This window comes from Hibiscus syriacus, unplaced genomic scaffold (assembly GCF_006381635.1).
Source record: "Hibiscus syriacus cultivar Baekdansim isolate YM2019G1 unplaced genomic scaffold, ASM638163v2 tig00109906_pilon, whole genome shotgun sequence".
In the NCBI taxonomy this organism is placed as follows: Eukaryota; Viridiplantae; Streptophyta; class Magnoliopsida; order Malvales; family Malvaceae; genus Hibiscus; species Hibiscus syriacus.
Genome location: NW_024062524.1, coordinates 73,634 through 90,783, shown reverse-complemented (window position 1 = coordinate 90,783; position 17,150 = coordinate 73,634).

Here is a 17,150-nt window from a genome sequence, read left to right as displayed (position 1 = left end):
TTTTGAAATTTTTGCATTATTATTAGGTTTTTCATATTGAAATTGATGATAATTTTACTGGTAATTTCAATAATAGATTAACCATTTCACTTAGATTGCTTATTAAATCAACCGAGAATCGCAACGCGAAATGCAAATCGCAACGCGATTTTAGTTTCGCGTTGCGATAGTCAAATTCGCATTGCGAGTCATTTTGTGTTGCGATTTTCATTTTCAGAAACTATTCTTCTTGCAAATTGAAACTTGAATGAATTGCATTACTTCAACCAAAAAACAAAGACAAATACGAAATTCACAGTGTTGCAAATTTAAGTTTGAAGAATAAACTACTACTCTTTATGTTTATTATTGTTTTTGGTATATCTTCACAGTATAGTTTTTGGTATATCTAATTTAGTATGTTTATTGTTTTTGTAGAACTTTTATTCGGCTCAATTGACCTTGAGAAATAAAGTCAGCCTGACCAAAACAATTGCGTCGAAGCTTTCACCTGCACAAAGAAAAATGTTTGAGGATACATGCTTCGGGCCATGGCTGAAAGTACAACATCCGGTGGAGATGCGATGTTGACACACCTGTTTCTTCAAACCATGACTAGCGATCTACCAGAGACTATACAACGTCGTGATGAAGAGATATGGTTTGATTTTCCACCGGCGTATACGTGTTTTGGGGGAGGAGTTTTGCTTAATCACGGTCTACGCTTCGGACACGATGATGTAGGTCGGTACACTAGACACATTACCCGCCCATCATGGCTATCCCGGGTTTTCCTGAGCTGGAGAGGCCGAGTCTACACGTAGAAGACCTGACAAGGATTGTTGAATAATAAAGATGGTTTTACTCGGATGGATGACGTCGACGTGTCCGAGTATGCCTTCTAATTCTTTTGCATGCCGGTTTTTAGGCAGAGAGGCCAGACAACCTATTCCAAATGATCTAATCAAATTGGTAGAAGACCTAAATGCGTGGAACCTGTTTCCGTGGGGCTCGTATTTATGGAAAGCTACATGGATAAGTTATCGTCTGCCTTGGATGATCGAAAAAGTGTCTTGAGCATCCACTATCAAGGTACCATGAATTTGAATTTGTTTCCCATCCTTGTAGCAATGCTCCTTTCCCTACAACATAGATTAATTTTTGGTTTTTGGTACCCAAATTCTTTTGGTCCATATTCATTATTTCCAAAATCTTAGTCCCCTTAGGTATCCATTTGTGTAGGATATTTTATCTTTAGTAGTAATGAGTTCTTTATGAACCCACATACTTCTAATGATTTTTCCATTAGAGGTTCTTTGGGGACCTCTATGATTGTAGTTTCTAAAACTTTTTCTAACAAAGTTGATTTTGAATTTCCACCTTTTTCAAAATGTTTTGTTCCAACTTTATCAAAAGAAGTTTAAGATCATCAATTTTCTTTTGATGATCATCATTGATCTTTGAAAGTAAATTTTGCAAATCTAAATTTTTCTTTTCGTAAATTTTGCAAATCTAAATTTTTCTTTTCAAACTCTTCTAGTTTTGATTTGCAAATCTTTGATTTTACTTTCAAGATCGTTGTTGGTTTTGGATATGAGTTTGTTTTCATTTTTCAATTTTGAAACATCATTTTTATATTTTAAAAACAATTTCTCATAATCCGAAGCCAACCCATTGTACTCCTCAATAACTCATCATAAGATAAATCATCAAAATCGGATGAGTTAGAGGTTACCTTAGAATCTTCCCCGAATGCCATCAAGCACAAGTTTGCTACTTCTTGTTCCTCTTCATCGGAACCTTCTTCATCGCTCCATGTACCCACATGAGCCTTGTGCTTATTCTTTGATTGACCCTTTTTCTTCAATTATGGGCATCATATTTGACATGCCCCGACTTTTTGCATTCATAGCACATGATTGGGTCCTTCTCTTTGGTTCATTTTGAGGCCTTCGTTTCGTTTGAATTTTCTACCTTGGTAAGGTCTCATCATTTTTCTGAACCGTTTGGCAAACAATGCCATTTCCTCGTCATCATCATCATTATTAGAATCACTCTCATCTTTTGTGATTTGAGAGCAACTCCAATATTTTTCTTCTTCCCTTCTTCCTTTTCCTTTGGTGTCTCTTCAACTTTATCAAGGTCCACCTCATCTTCGAGCATCATCTCATGATGAGGAGTGAACCGATAGTTCTTCAAGAGTTAAGGACGAGGTCCTTAGACTCGATGATTGCCGTCTTCTTTGATTGCCATAATTTTTGGGAGGGAGTAGACTAACTTCCTCACACTTTTCATTTGAGATGATCTCTCCATATGATTTGAGACCATTGACAATCGTTGAAAATCTATCCGTCATAGCTTTGATGTCTTCATTTGGTTTCATCCTGAAATTTTCATGCTATGCGTTAGAATACTAATTTTTGATTTCTTTACCTCATATGTACCTTCATGTGTACTTGAAGCTTGTCCCATATTTCTTTGGCGGTTGTACACATGAACCTTCCGTTCATCTGGTCCAAGAGCACAAAAAAATAATATGGATGCTTTGGAGTTGAGCTGGACATTCTTGTCCTTCCTTCACTCCACAACCTTGGATGAGTGATAGGCTTGATGTATCCTTCATCTACGGCATTCCATGCTCCCATGTCACTTGCTTGAATGAAGTACATCATTCTATTCTTCCAATAGGCGTAATTAGCCATTGAAGAAAGGAGGCTTGTTGACGGGCATCGAATCAAGACCGGAGTCGTAATTTGAAGTGGAGGCCATTGATGACTTGGTAATCGATGTAACTCTTGGCTCTGATACTTGTTGAGTTAATCGATCTACGGAATCGGCCAAGAGGGGGTGAATTGGCAATTAAAAATTTCGTGGAAGCTTTTGCTAAAATTTAAAGTAATTGCACAGCGATTTACAGTGGTTCGACTTTCTCAAACAAAGTCTACGTCCACTACCTTAGCTATCCACACTAAGGATTTTCCAACAAATTCACTAATTTGTTCTTTCTTTTGAGGCCAAAGAGATAACCTTACAAAATCCCTCAAGAGTATACCCCAACTCTTGAGAAACACTCTTTTTCCCAAAGAGAAGATTACAAATTTGAAACTACAAGAAAACCTCACAAGGTAAGATGTTTGCACAATTCTTAGAACAAAGAAAAGAACACTCAAGGATAAATACAATTGAGTACAAAGTGTTCTTGAAAGCAAATGAATATTGGATGAAAATAGGCTTGAAATACTCAAACTTGAGGTTTGATGCTTTCTCTTTGATTCTATCTTGATTATAGTTGATTGATGTTTCTTGTTGTTGATCAATGACTTCTAAGCTTGCTTAAACACCTTGGATCACTTCTGAACGTTGAGGATGATTAGAGAATATATAGCCGTTTTAGTGTGAAAACATTTAATAAAACAGCTTGGAGCGTGGGGGAATCGGTTCCCCCTTGAAGGGAATCGGTTCCTAAGTGTAAAATTCAAATATTTCGACCGTTGTACAAGGGGGGAATCGGTACCCCCTTGGGGGGGATCGGTTCCCTCCGAGCATACTGGAATTCTCGGAGCAAAACTGTTTAGGGGGGAATCGGTTTCCTATGGGGGGAATCGGTTCCCTCCGAGCATTCTGGAAATCTCGGGGCCAAAACCATTTAGGGAGGAATCGGTTCCTCCTATGGGGGGGAATCGGTTCCCTCTGAGCAATCTGTAATTTTTGGCTTTGAATTGGTTCGAAATACTTTGTAAAATTATTTTGAAATTGTTTTATGATTAAAACTTAATTTTACACTTAAGTAAGGATTAAAAATGATTTTTGAAATATTTGGAGTAATTTTTTGATATTCGAATAGTTATATCGAATATACTTAGAAAATCATTTGGAAAATCTTAAAATCCATTTAACTTAATTTGTTATATCGAAATATCAAAATATTTCAACAGTTACCGGCTAGTACCCTTCCGGTATCTGAAGTGGAGAGGAGACAACTACCGGAAACAATTGTGGATAATACCCTTTGGGCTAAGACCGCAGTTGATTTTTATCTACATGAGCGGAGCCAAGGGTGTTACACTGACATCAGCAAACTCAACGATGAAATGTTTTTGTTGCTTGATCGGTCTTGGTGGGGTGTGCTATTAGGGGTTGAAGACAGTAGCTATTTGGATGGGGAGGTAAGTCTTATATTTGTCTTATATATGATTTTGATTAATTTGTTTAAAAATTAATGTAATTCACTAATATATGTATTTTTTTGTAAAACAACATATCGATGCGTGGGTGTCACGTCTACTAATAATAAGGAATCTTAGGAAAATTAAAAAAAAATTCGCTATATATAATAATATCGACGGCTTTTCACGCAGTTCACTTGAAGAATCAACGAGATGAATCATTTTTGTTGGGCAATGGACAATCTAAACTTTATCATGCATGGTGGGAGGTCGATAAGGTTAGTGTTTATTTTTTAAATTTTTTAAAGGTGTTCATAAATAAGTGCGCAAATAAATGAATTATTACTTATGATCGCAACTGTTTATCCCTGTTTTGGAACGTCATCACTGGCTTCTCGTCCAACTTCAGCTCCCATCCCTGAAGATAATAGTGTATGACAGCATGATCAATTACATATCACTGTCTGATTTGAGAGATATTTTCAAGGGATGGAGCTCTCATTTGGCTAAATTCTTGGATGAGATTAAGTATTGGAGTCATTCTGGACATAAGAAGCCAAAGAAGTTCAATTTCACAGTTGTCAGAGACGAGACCGTGCCACAGCAATCGCCGGGAGCCAGAGGGGATTGTGGTCCTCTCGTATGCCTTTACTTGGCGCGTTTGACGACGGGAAGCACAGAGTTTTTACTCCCCCGATAGAGATAGAGCTGCAGTAGGCTTGTGGTTTCGGCATTATATGGCTAGAGCAATATATTCGAGATGTTGCCTACCTGCATCCGCGTTATGAAAGTGTCCATTGTTAATTGGTAAGTCAAATGCAAGTTTTGTTAACATATATACTCCTTTTGGTTTGAAAATGTTTGGTTAAGTACCTAGAATTCAATAATTTGCTGTTTGTAGGTTTTAGATGTGAAGGAAGTCTTGTTTGAGCAAATGTTTGGTTTCTGCAGGTTAATCCTTAAGTGAGCTGCGTGAAATGGATGTACGGGGTCACAAAGTTGTTGATTCATTGATTCAATAATTGATGAAGAAATAAGAATTATTATTATTTTTTGATTGTTTAATTGATTTGTAAAAGATGATTCGTAAATGTTGATTTGTTTAATTGATGTGTACATAATTTGTGTTGAAATGTAATAGTTGATTTGTTGATTTTCAATCTGCTTTATGTTGAAGGCAAAACAGACTATCGCAACGCGAAATGGCTATCGCAACGAGAAAATCGCAATGCGAAATGAAAATCGCAACGAGGGTCATGGGAGAATGTTCATGGTGTTTTACAATATATGCCTTTACCCATGAATCTTCAACTAAAACTGTCATTAAAGAAGTTAACTTATGAAACCCTAATATTACGTGTTTCAAAGAAATTGAATTTAGAGCTCCTAAGTGGATTTAGGCTATCTTATCAGAGAAATGGTAAAGTTTATTTGTTAACCGACAATGAAGATGTTGAACGATTCATTGCTTACATTAATGTTTCAAGTGATGATGTTACATTGTATGTTGTTGAACCTAGAAGTAGTATTGTTGGGTCAGTAGCGGGTAGTAATCAACTAAGGGTCTCAAAACCCACAGCCTTTCTCTAATCCAAATCCAAATCAACTTTCAGCACCAAATTCCGGTTTCGTATTGACCAATTAGACGATGATGAGCCAAGAGAAAAAATTATGAGTACTAGTCAGTATTCGAAATTTGATCTTGGTCAATACCCAGACTTTGATATTGGTCAATACACGGATTTTGATGATGTTTCAGAAGAAGAAACAGACCCTGCGTGTAATGATTTTGATATTGGTCAATACCCGAATTTTGATGATGAAACACCCGTTGCCGAGGAAGATGTTGTTGATGATAGAGGAAGTTACGACTGTGAATGAACATGTTGAACATCCATTCTGTAATTCATATAATCCTGAAGAAGAAAAAGAAGAAGAAAAAGTCCCCGAAGAAAAGAAAATGCCACGGAGTATAACTGGAATATGCCAGAATTACTTCAGCTACCGGAAGAAGAGTTGGCAAAGAAAGCAGTTGATTGTTACACAAATATTCGTATCAAGAAAGATGATTGTTTTGATACAAAGGAAGACATGAAGATAGCTTTGTATACGAAATGTGTGGAAGATGGCTATCAACTAAAAGTTAAAAATCAAGCAAAGATCGTTTTCGAAACAAGGTGTACGATTGACAAAAATTGTACGTGGCGTATGATTGCAAAGAGGATAAAAGATTGCGCAATGTTTCAAGTTAGGAATTTTATTGATAAACATACATGTTCAAGAACCCAAGTTTTTCCTCACCATAGACAGGCAAACAAAAAGGTGTTGGATGGTTTTCTGGCTGAGTTAATGTTTTTGAATGGCAGGGTATATCGGGGACATGAAATTATGACTGACATGAATGCTCGGTTCAAGATTAGTATATCATATTCTCAAGCTTGGAGAGCCAAATGTTATGCCTTGGAATTATTGAGGGGGTCGCCAGAAGCATCGTTTGCCCAACTGCCGGCTTATTGTCACAATTTAAAGCTGAAAAATCCTGGGTCGGTAACTCATATCAAAACAGATAGAGATGGACGCTTTGAGTTGCTGTTTATCGCCATTAGTGTTGCGGTTAGTAAATCAATATAATTCTGTTGACTCATTTATGTTAGTTACATGCATTTCACATTTAAATGATTATATTTCTTGTGTATATTATTTTGTAGATTCGTTCGTTTATTACTTGCATGCGCCCAGTTATTATAGTTGACGGAGCACATTTGAAAGGTCGATACCTTGGAGTAAACATATTAGCAGTAGCCATGGATGCTAATAATGAGATATTGCCAATAGCTTACGGGGTTGGCAAATCTGAAACCTCTGATTCATGGACATGGTTTATGGGGCATCTTAGGGATTGCATAGGTCCTATTAGCAATATGACAATCATATCCGATAGGGCAAACTCAATTGACAACGCTGTTAGAAGGTGTTTCCCAGATGCTTTTCATGGACTTTGTGGTGTTCATTTGTATAGAAATCTAAAATCAAGGAACATTGGAACATCATGTTACACCATGGACTGAAAAAAAAGATAACGAAACGTGTTGTGAAGTCAACGTCATGGAGAGTTGAACCATGTTCAAACACTTTGTTTGAAGTACTGGATAATAACTTAAATGGGCTTGTCGATCTAAATGCAAGGACGTGTAGTTGTATGAAATGGCAAACATCTGGTTATCCGTGTGGCCATGTTATAAAAGTTGCTCTTCATCTAAACCAAGATGATTCAAGCATACGCTATGGATTGCTACACTACAGAAGTATATCGACAGACTTATGCCGAGATTGTCTACCCTATTTCACATCCTTCTGAGTGGGACATACCAGATGACTTACAAACAGTTTTGCCACCAGCCATGGACAGAAGGCTACTTGGCCGACCAAAAAAGTCACGATCGTATACCGTCTAAGGGTGAAGAGAAGAAGAGATCGACATGTAGTCGGTGCAAGGAAAGTGGTCATACAAGGTTGACATGTGGATCACCAGTGCCATCACAATCATCTTTTCCTCTACCAAAATATGGATCATCATCAAAATCCAAAGCTCATATGGTGTCAAGAAAAAGGCAATCAAAATCGCAATCATCTTTAAAATCCCAATCACAACTGGCTTCACCTTTTGGGACTGTTAACTTAGGTGATTTTTAAATGCAAACGTTGTATTATGTAGATTTTATGTGTGAACTTTTAACATTTTCAGTTAGGCATGTATTAGTAACTTGAGTTTGAAAATTGCTATGATCTGTTCAGTTGTTATCACTTAATAGGCAATCATCTTAATGTCTATCGCAACGCGGAAATTACTATCGCAATGCGAAATGAAAATCGCAACGAGAGAATCGCAATGCGAAATGAAATCGCAACGCTAATTTCGCAATGCGAAATGAAAATCGCAACGCGAATTTAATTTCGCGTGCGATTTCATTTTCGCGTTGCGATTTTCATTTTCGCGTTGCGGTTTTCATTTTCGCGTTGCGATTTTCATTTTCGCGTTGCGATTTTCATTTTCGCGTTGCGATTTTCATTTTCGCGTTGCGATTTTCATTTTCGCGTTGCGATTTTCATTTCGCATTGCGATAGTACTTTTTGCCTTCAACATAATGCAGATTGAAATCAACAAAATCAACCATTACATTTCAATCAATTAAACAAGCACAAATAAGAATTATGTTAACATCAATTAAACAAATCAACTTTTACAAATCACCTTTTACAAATCAATTAAACAATCAAAAAATAAGCAATAATTATTAGAGAAAATAACACTTCTACTATTGAATCAACTTTTGCAGCCATACATCATTTTCACGCAGCTCACTTCTGAGATTAACCTGCATAAACCAAATATTTGCTCAAACAATACTTTTTACACATCTAAAACCTACAAACAACAAATTATTGAATTCTAGGTACTTAACCAAACATTTTCAAACCACAAGCCTATAAACATACCAATTGTTTATGGACATTTTTATAACGCGGATACAGGTAGGCAGCGTCTCGTATATATCGATCTAGCCATATAATGTCAAAACCACAAGCCTACTGCAGCTCTATCTATATCAGTGGGAGGTAGATACTTTATACTTCCTGTGATCAAACGGTCCAACGCCAAGCATACGAGAGGACCACAATCCCTTCTGGGTCCTTTCGTTTGTTGTGGTGCGGTCTCGTCTCTGCTAACTATAATATTGAGCTTCTTTGGCTTCTTGTTTCCAGAACGAGTCCAATAATTTATCGCATCCAAGAATTTAGCCAAATAAGAGCTCCATCCCTTAATAATATCTCTTAAATCAGCCAATGATATGTAATTTATCATGTTGTCATATACTATTGCCTTAAGGGATGGGATCTGAAGCTCGACGAGAAGCCAATGGTTACGTTCCAAAACAGGGATAAACACCTGCAATCATAAGTAATAATTCATTCATTTGCGCACTTATTTATGAATACCTTTAAACTCAATCTAACATAAACACTAACCTTATCGACCTCCCACCATGCAGGATAAAGTTTAGCTTGTCCATTGCCCAACGCAAATGATTCATCTCGTTGATTCTTCAAGTGAACGGCGTTAAAAGACGTCGGCATAATTGTATATCATGTATTTATTTTATTTTCCTTAAGTTTCCTAATTATTAGAAGACGTGACACCCACGCATCGATATGCTGTTTTACAAAAAAAGACATATATTAGTAACTTACATAAATTTACAAAAAAATAATCAAATGAAAATATAAGGAAAATATAAGACTTACCCCTCCATCGAAATAGCCATTGTCTTCGACCCCTAATAATACGCCCCACCAAGACCGATCAAGCAACAAATAGATATCATCATTGAGCTTGCACATGTCAGTGAAACACCTCTGGCTTCGCTCATGTAGATAAAAATCAACTGCGGTCTTAGCCCAAAGGGTGTTATCCAGAATTGTGTCCGGTAGTTGTTTCCTCTCCTCTTCAGATACCGGTATAGTACTGGTCGGTAACTCATACGAGAGCCAACTTGAATCCATCATGTCCGGCACGTCAGAGGGTTTCTCAAGAATCCTACATATGACGCCATGTGAATCGGGCTCTTGAATGGTGGGAGGGACCTCTTCAACGATGACAGTGGCCTCTTGAACGGTGGGAGGGGACTCTCGAGGAATGATAGGGGCCTCTTCAACGATAGGAGTGGACTCTTGAGGGATGACAGAAGAGTCGGGCTTCTTCTTGCGGTGTCTTCGCACTATTGGGGTATACGGAGACTTAATAGCACGTGCACGTCGTCTGATGCGTGAACTCTGTCGTGCAAGAAAAACCCGACGTAAAGCATCCACCTTATCGGTCCGCTAAATAATTAAATACAAATATCAGTAAATAAACAGACATGATATTTAAACAGTGAAAACAAAGATAAATATATTTCAAACTTTCAACCAAAAGACAAAACAAAGACAAATAATAACTTCACAGTGTTAAAGTAAAAAGTTTAGCAGTTTTGGCAGCAACCGAATAAATTTACTAAGCAATCTAAGTAAAATGGTTAATTTAAGTGAAATTACGAGTAAATTTATCATCAAGTTAAATATGGAAAATCTTAAACTTACCTCATTGCGTAGAGTATGAACCTCATTCTGCAACGATACTACCATCTCACGTAGAGCGGCAACCTCACCACGTAAAGTAGACACCTCCACACGCCATGCACCATCGTTATCAAGTAGAGTACCGATCTCCTCACGCAAGGCATTGACCTCATCACGTAACTCCCTTGACTCATCCCGTGGAGGTGGAGAATAGGGAGATAGAAGTCGTGGCATCTTTGCCGGTCGCCTATCATGAGGTGATGGTGGAGAAGAGGCTCGATGATGTGACGGGATAGGTGATGGCTCTCGTTGTAGAGGTGTATAGTCGGGTCGATCAGGTGATGGCTCTAGGTGAGGTGATGGCTCTCGAAGTGGAGGAAGTGAAGGCTGCTCATCATTCGTGCCATCAAGAAAACGCTGACTAGCTTGCCACCAATCAGTGGCAAGCTCAGCCTCCGTGGGTGTCAGTCTCATTAATGGAATGTTGGCCTCCTAAAATATAAAAACTCAAACAAAGTTAAACGTCTACTATTAAACTTGTTTATATATGATAGTATTTGTGTTAACTTACATTATTTATTGTCGCATATGGTATTAAGTCTTCCCAATCCAACAGACGTTTCCTCTTCCAGGAAATAGCCCTGGGAATATCATTTGAAGTTTTTATTGCATATGTCTTCATGGCGGGAAAGGCCTCGAATATCCAAATCTACAAACAATATAATAACAAACATTAGTAATTATTAAATAATTAATTATAATTTTGAAAACATTATATAGAAATTCTTACCTTAAAGGCCCAAACAAAGCCTGACAAAGTGTATTTCGACCCATCGCCCCGCAAACTTTTGAGGTCATCAAAGGCAGACGACAACTTAGTCCAGGTAGCTTTCCATATATACGAACCCCACGGAAACAGATTCCATGCATTTAGGTCCTCTACCAATAATATTATCTCCTGAGGAATAGGTTGTCTGGCCTCTTTGCCTAAAAAGCCGGCATACAAAAGTAGTAGAAGGCATACTCGGACAACATCGACGTCATTCATCCGAGTAAAACCATCTTTCTTATTAAACAATTTCTTCATGTCGTCGACGTGTAAGTTCGGCTTCTCTATTGACTCATCAGGAAAAACCCTAGATAACCATGATGGGCGGGTGATATGACGAGTGTACCGGCCTACATCATCGTGTCCGAATCGTAGACCAGTGATTAAGCAGAACTCCTTCCGCCCAAAACAAGTATACGCCGGTGGAAAATAAAACCATATCTCTTCCTCACCACGTTGTATACTGTCGGGTAGATCGCTAGTCATGGTCTGAAGCCACAAATGGGTCAAACTAGCATCTCCACCCGGATGCTGTACTCTCAGCCACGGCCCGAAGCAGGTTTCTTCAAACAATTTTCTTTGTGCAGGTGAAAGCTTCGAAGCAATTGTAGTGGCTAGGCTAACTTTATTCCTTAATGTCAATGAAGCCGAAAAAAATTTCTACAAAAAAACAATAAACATACCAAGTTAGATATACCAAAAACTACACTGTCAAGATATACCAAAAATAAAACAATAAACATAAATAGTAGTTTATTCTTGAAACTAAAATTTGCAACATTGTTTTTGTCTTTTGGTTGAAATGAAAATCGCAACGAGATAATGAGAATCGCAACGCGGAAATGACTATCGCAATGATAGAATCGCAACGAGAGAATCGCAACGCGAAATGACTATCGCGACCAGACAATCGCAACGCAAAATGAAAATCGCAACCGCGAAATAAAAATCGCAACGCGAAATGAAAATCGCAATGCGATTTTTGTTTCGCGTTGCGTTTTTTATTTCGCGTTGCGATTCTCTCGTTGCGATAGTTATTTCCGCGTTGCGATTTTCATTCTCGAAACTATTCTTCTTCTGCATTACTTCAACCAAAAGACAAAACAAAGACAAATACTAACTTCACATACTAAACAGTTTAGCAGTATTGGCAGCAATCGAATGAATTTAATAAGAAATCTAAGTGAAATGGTTAATCTATTATTGAAATTACCAGTAAACTTATCATCAATCTCAATATGAAAAACCTAAAATAATGCAAAAATTTCAACAACAAAAAAAACTAACCCTCGGAGGTTGATTTTCCATTTCTGAATGATTGTGAGGGATTTTTGACTGTGAATGGTTGTGAGGGATTTCGCCGACGATGGGGACGGAAATCTTCGGAGATGGGGACGGATTTCGCCGTAGAGAGTGAGAGATGGAGATGGGATTGAGTGTTGTGATTTTGGGTTTGAGGTTATGAGTTGCGATTATTGTGGACGGTTCAGTTTCCGATTTATTAAGAAAAAATTCGTGTTTGGAATTTGAAAAAAAAATACGCGTTAATACGAATGGCGCTATGTAAATCGCGTTGCGAAAGTCAGTATCTCGTTGCGATTTTGTATTATCGCATTGCGATAATAAGTATCGCATTGCGATAGTCAGTATCGCATTGCGATAGTCAGTATCGCATTGCGATTTTCCCAATTCGCGTTGCGATTTACTTATTCGCATTGCGAATTGGGAAAATCGCAACGACACTGTATACCATCGCAACACGATTTCCAACTATCGCATCGCGAATTTACGATAATGGAGATCGCGTTGCGAATTAGCGATCGCATTGCGATTTTGTTGGTCATTTTGGCAAATCCGGAAAAAGTTGGTTAAAATCGTATATTATATGGGATTTTTGGTCACTGAGGTTATTTTCTCTTTTTTTTTTTTGGGTAAGAAAATGAAAACTACCTAATTACTTAAACCTAATTACCTTTTTCATTCAAGAGTTGGTTTATATCATAAGGGGCTACTGTAGGATTCTTGTTTGGCTATCTTCGAAATTGACGTTCCTTGCTAGTTTATCAGTAATTTTATTCCCCTCTTTTCGGACATGTTGCATTCTGACGTTCCAATCCGGTTTATCATTTCCTTTATGTGCGGTATTATGGTAAGATTTCCTTCTTTGTTTGTGTTATTCTTCAGTGTTTGTATTGCTTCGAGGCTATCTACTTCAACTATGAGTTGTTGGATTCCTTGTTCCCATGCACATCTTAGCCCTGTATATACTCCACATAATTCTGCTTCCATTGTAGAACATATTTCTATGAATTTTTTGAAGTCGATCCTTCATTTTCCATTCATATTTCTGATTACTCCTCCACATGCTGCTTTTCCATCTGTATTTCTACGGGCTGCATCTGTATTAAGTTTTTCCCATCCCTCTGATGGAGGTAACTAAACCGTTGGATCAACCAATTCAATTGGATGTGATTTGTTCGCCCGATCTTTTTCTCTATTTGTATTGTTTATCGAATTTGTCATCCTGCGGCTGCGTTCTAATATTCATGTGTTATCTTCCAAAGTATTGTTGAAGACAATCGAGTTCCTCATGATCCATATGTTCCATAATACCGATCCGAATAGGATTTCCCAATCTTTACTTTCTTTAGCAAACATGTTTGGTCTTGCTAAATTCACTTCAACCCAATTCTTTATGTCCATTGTTAGGAAATTTTGTAAGCTTTCGTTTTTCACTAGTGTTGTCCAAATAGGGGTCACGGTAATGCAGTGCCGAAAAATATGGTTTATATCCTCTATTTGTGTCACACAGATTAGGCAATTACCATCGATTGTAAGATGTCGTCGAAATCTTTCTGCATTTGTCAGGATTTTACCTTTACAAATCAGCCATAAGAATGTTTTCACCTTTTGAGTTCCTTTGTATGCGTGAATTACCTTCCATATAGGTTCTTGAACTGTTGATAAAGTTAATAACTTGAACTGTTATTTTTTGTTAATGTATTGCATATAATTCTTAAACTATTAATCTTTCATATCTCCTTACATATAAATTATAAAACTGCTGTGGATTTTCATGTCGGCTACTTAACAAATAATAATAATATTATAAATAAACTGAAGTAGCTTTTTAAATTATTCAAAATGCATCTATTAAATTTAATAAATTAAAGTTGAATAATAAACTTATGAAATCTCATAATTTAAGCTATTTATTGCATAAAATAAAATTGCCGATGTATTTTATGAACAGAGCAAGAAAAGCACGAGGTGCTTGCCAAAATAATACATAGGATGCGTTTGGTTCACGGAATGTAAGATTTTCATTGAGAATAAAAGATTACTGGGGAATAGGATTAATGGGAATGTTGTATTTTATGTTTGGTTAGTTTAGCATAAATATAAGATTACAGTGTTTGGTTAAATGAATAAAAGATTATTAGAATGTATATTTTATTAAATTATCCTTATTATATATATATTTTTTTAACAAGTTGAATTTTAATATAATATTACTATAATTAATTTATATATTTTCTTCAAAAATTTAAATTCATAAAATTTATATTTTTTTACAAAATTGAAAAGATAAATAAGTTTAATGAAAGGGTAAAATTTTATTTTAACCCATGAACTTCATATAAAATTCTAATTATTGATTTTTTTTGTAAATCTAAAATAATTTAAGGATAAATTTGTAATTTAACCTTCGTAGAATTTTGATTATTCAACGGCAGAATAATGATATTTTTAAAAGATTTTTTAAGTCATTTTAGTCAAAAACGCCGGTAAACCAACAATACTCAAGGGAAAGATAGTAATCACATTTCCGATAATATAAAAAAAATCATTGTTAGTAATAAATAATTACCCAAGCTGGAATGCTGGCCAACCAAATGGGAGAAATGAAGATTTTATTCTTTGATAATCACATATGCCGTAAACCAAACAGCCTATTAGTGTTATAACTTGTTACTCTCCCTTAGTTTCGCCCCTGGAATTGTTAGGGCGTAATTGAGACGACAAACCTGGCGCATTGGCGTGGATGGCAGCAGGCAAAAAAGCAAGGCCTGCCAAAGGCCTCTTCATCACGCCCTTCACGCTAAACCCCAGCTTCCCCACCCCTCCTGCGCATGACAATCACGTGAGACCCTCCCCCCAATGGCATAAGTGTCATTTGCCATCCATCCGTAGCCTTTACCTTTCTACGAATGATGAAGGGTATGAGGGGGACAAAGTGGAAAAGAGTTTTGGACCCCACCCCCACCATTTCTTGGCGTGCCCCAGCCCTGGCCCACCATTAAAATATTGCTCCTCCTCCTCTACACTCTCAAGTCTCAACCCTCAGGCCCTCTGCTTTGCCGTTTTGAGAGAAGCTGAGAAATGTATTGTTCATACCACCGGTGGAGCCGAATACAGTATTAAGGTGTCAATTAACACCTATTTCTTTTTTTAATGAAAATATTAAAAATAAATTTCATATTATTTATAAATTTAAAAATATAAAAATAAAATTTAATGATTATTTTATATTTTTTAAAACTTCAATAGTTACAAAAATAATTTTAACAATAATCTAATGATCATTTATGTGTTTTACCCTAATGGTATTTTTTGTAGTTTTAATTTATCTTTTGGCTATTTCTTTTCGTCGGGATTCCAATATTCCATTATTATTAGTTCTTTATGTTGGATTAAAGTCATCATCAAATCATGTTTTAATAAGCGTATTGGATTAAGCATACCAAGTTACGAGAGGCTCATTTGACAAATAAAGTTAAACATATTTCTTTTTGGTTTTGATTGAGTTTTAAATAGATAAATAATAATGTTATTATAACTTATAAGAGTTTTTTTATTTCTAGAAAATAGGAAATTTGAATAATTTAAATATTGTATAAAAATTAATTAATTAATTAATTAGAGATGAAACATTCTTTATTCAAATTAAATGATAAAAGGCGTGGAGCAATAAAAGACAAAGCAATTGGGTGGAGGAAGGCATGCTCTGTGCAAAGAAGGAAATATGATATAGAAGGCGACTTATCCTACGTACACATTCATATTTATTTTTAAATTTTATTTTGTTGTGTATTGGGTGGTTTTCTTATTATTTAATTTTAAAAAATTGGATTATATTTTATAGTGAACATTCTGTTGGGATGCTGGTTTTGTTTTTGGGGTGACGAAAGCTTTACTTTTTTTTTTTTTTTCTTTTGCTTTTGCTTTTGCTTTGCCTTGTGGTTCTCGAAACTGTGGAACTGTCGTTCTCGTTTTTCCTCTCTGTTTGTGTTTGTTGCTAATTCTAATGTAATGTAATGTTTATTTAGCTTTTGTTTTTACTTGCTTCGTATTCAATTATTTTATCCTTTTGATTTTGGTTTTTCAGTTTCGCTGCATAAAATTCAACACATTCCCTCTCAGTTAAAATCAAGGGTAAAGTATATAAATAGTCCTCCAATTACAAGGTGTAGCTCTGTTGAGTCTCATCACTATTAAAAGTTACAAATGATCATTCGACTGTAAGTTGTTGCTTTGTTAAGTCTTCCGACTATTAAAGTTATAAAATAGTAATCCGACTATTCATATGTTCAAAACTCGTCATTTTCCGTTAAAAGATTAGTAATTGTATGAGTTTGACGTTAACTTTCTCACTAGGATCTTATAAAATATGATCTTATAACTATTTGAACTATATTTTGTATCAAATCTCTGTTTAAATTGTATCATCGAGCTAGTGCTTAAAACATTATGTCGTCGAGACAGTGCTTAAAAGCACAACGATGCCAATAGACATTATTAAAATATGATATTAGTGAGCATAGTAACATCAAACTCAGATGAACGTCAATTTTTAACGAAAAATTACGAGTTTGGAACATTTGCATAGCCAGTGAGTATTTTATAACTTTTAATAGTAAGTGGACTCAACAAAGCATAATCCTGTAATCAATGGATCATTTGTGTACTTCACCCTAAAATTAACGAGTTTCAAGGGAGAGACAAAATTTCACTTTTACAAATTCAAAACTATATACACGCACATGTGGACGTTATTC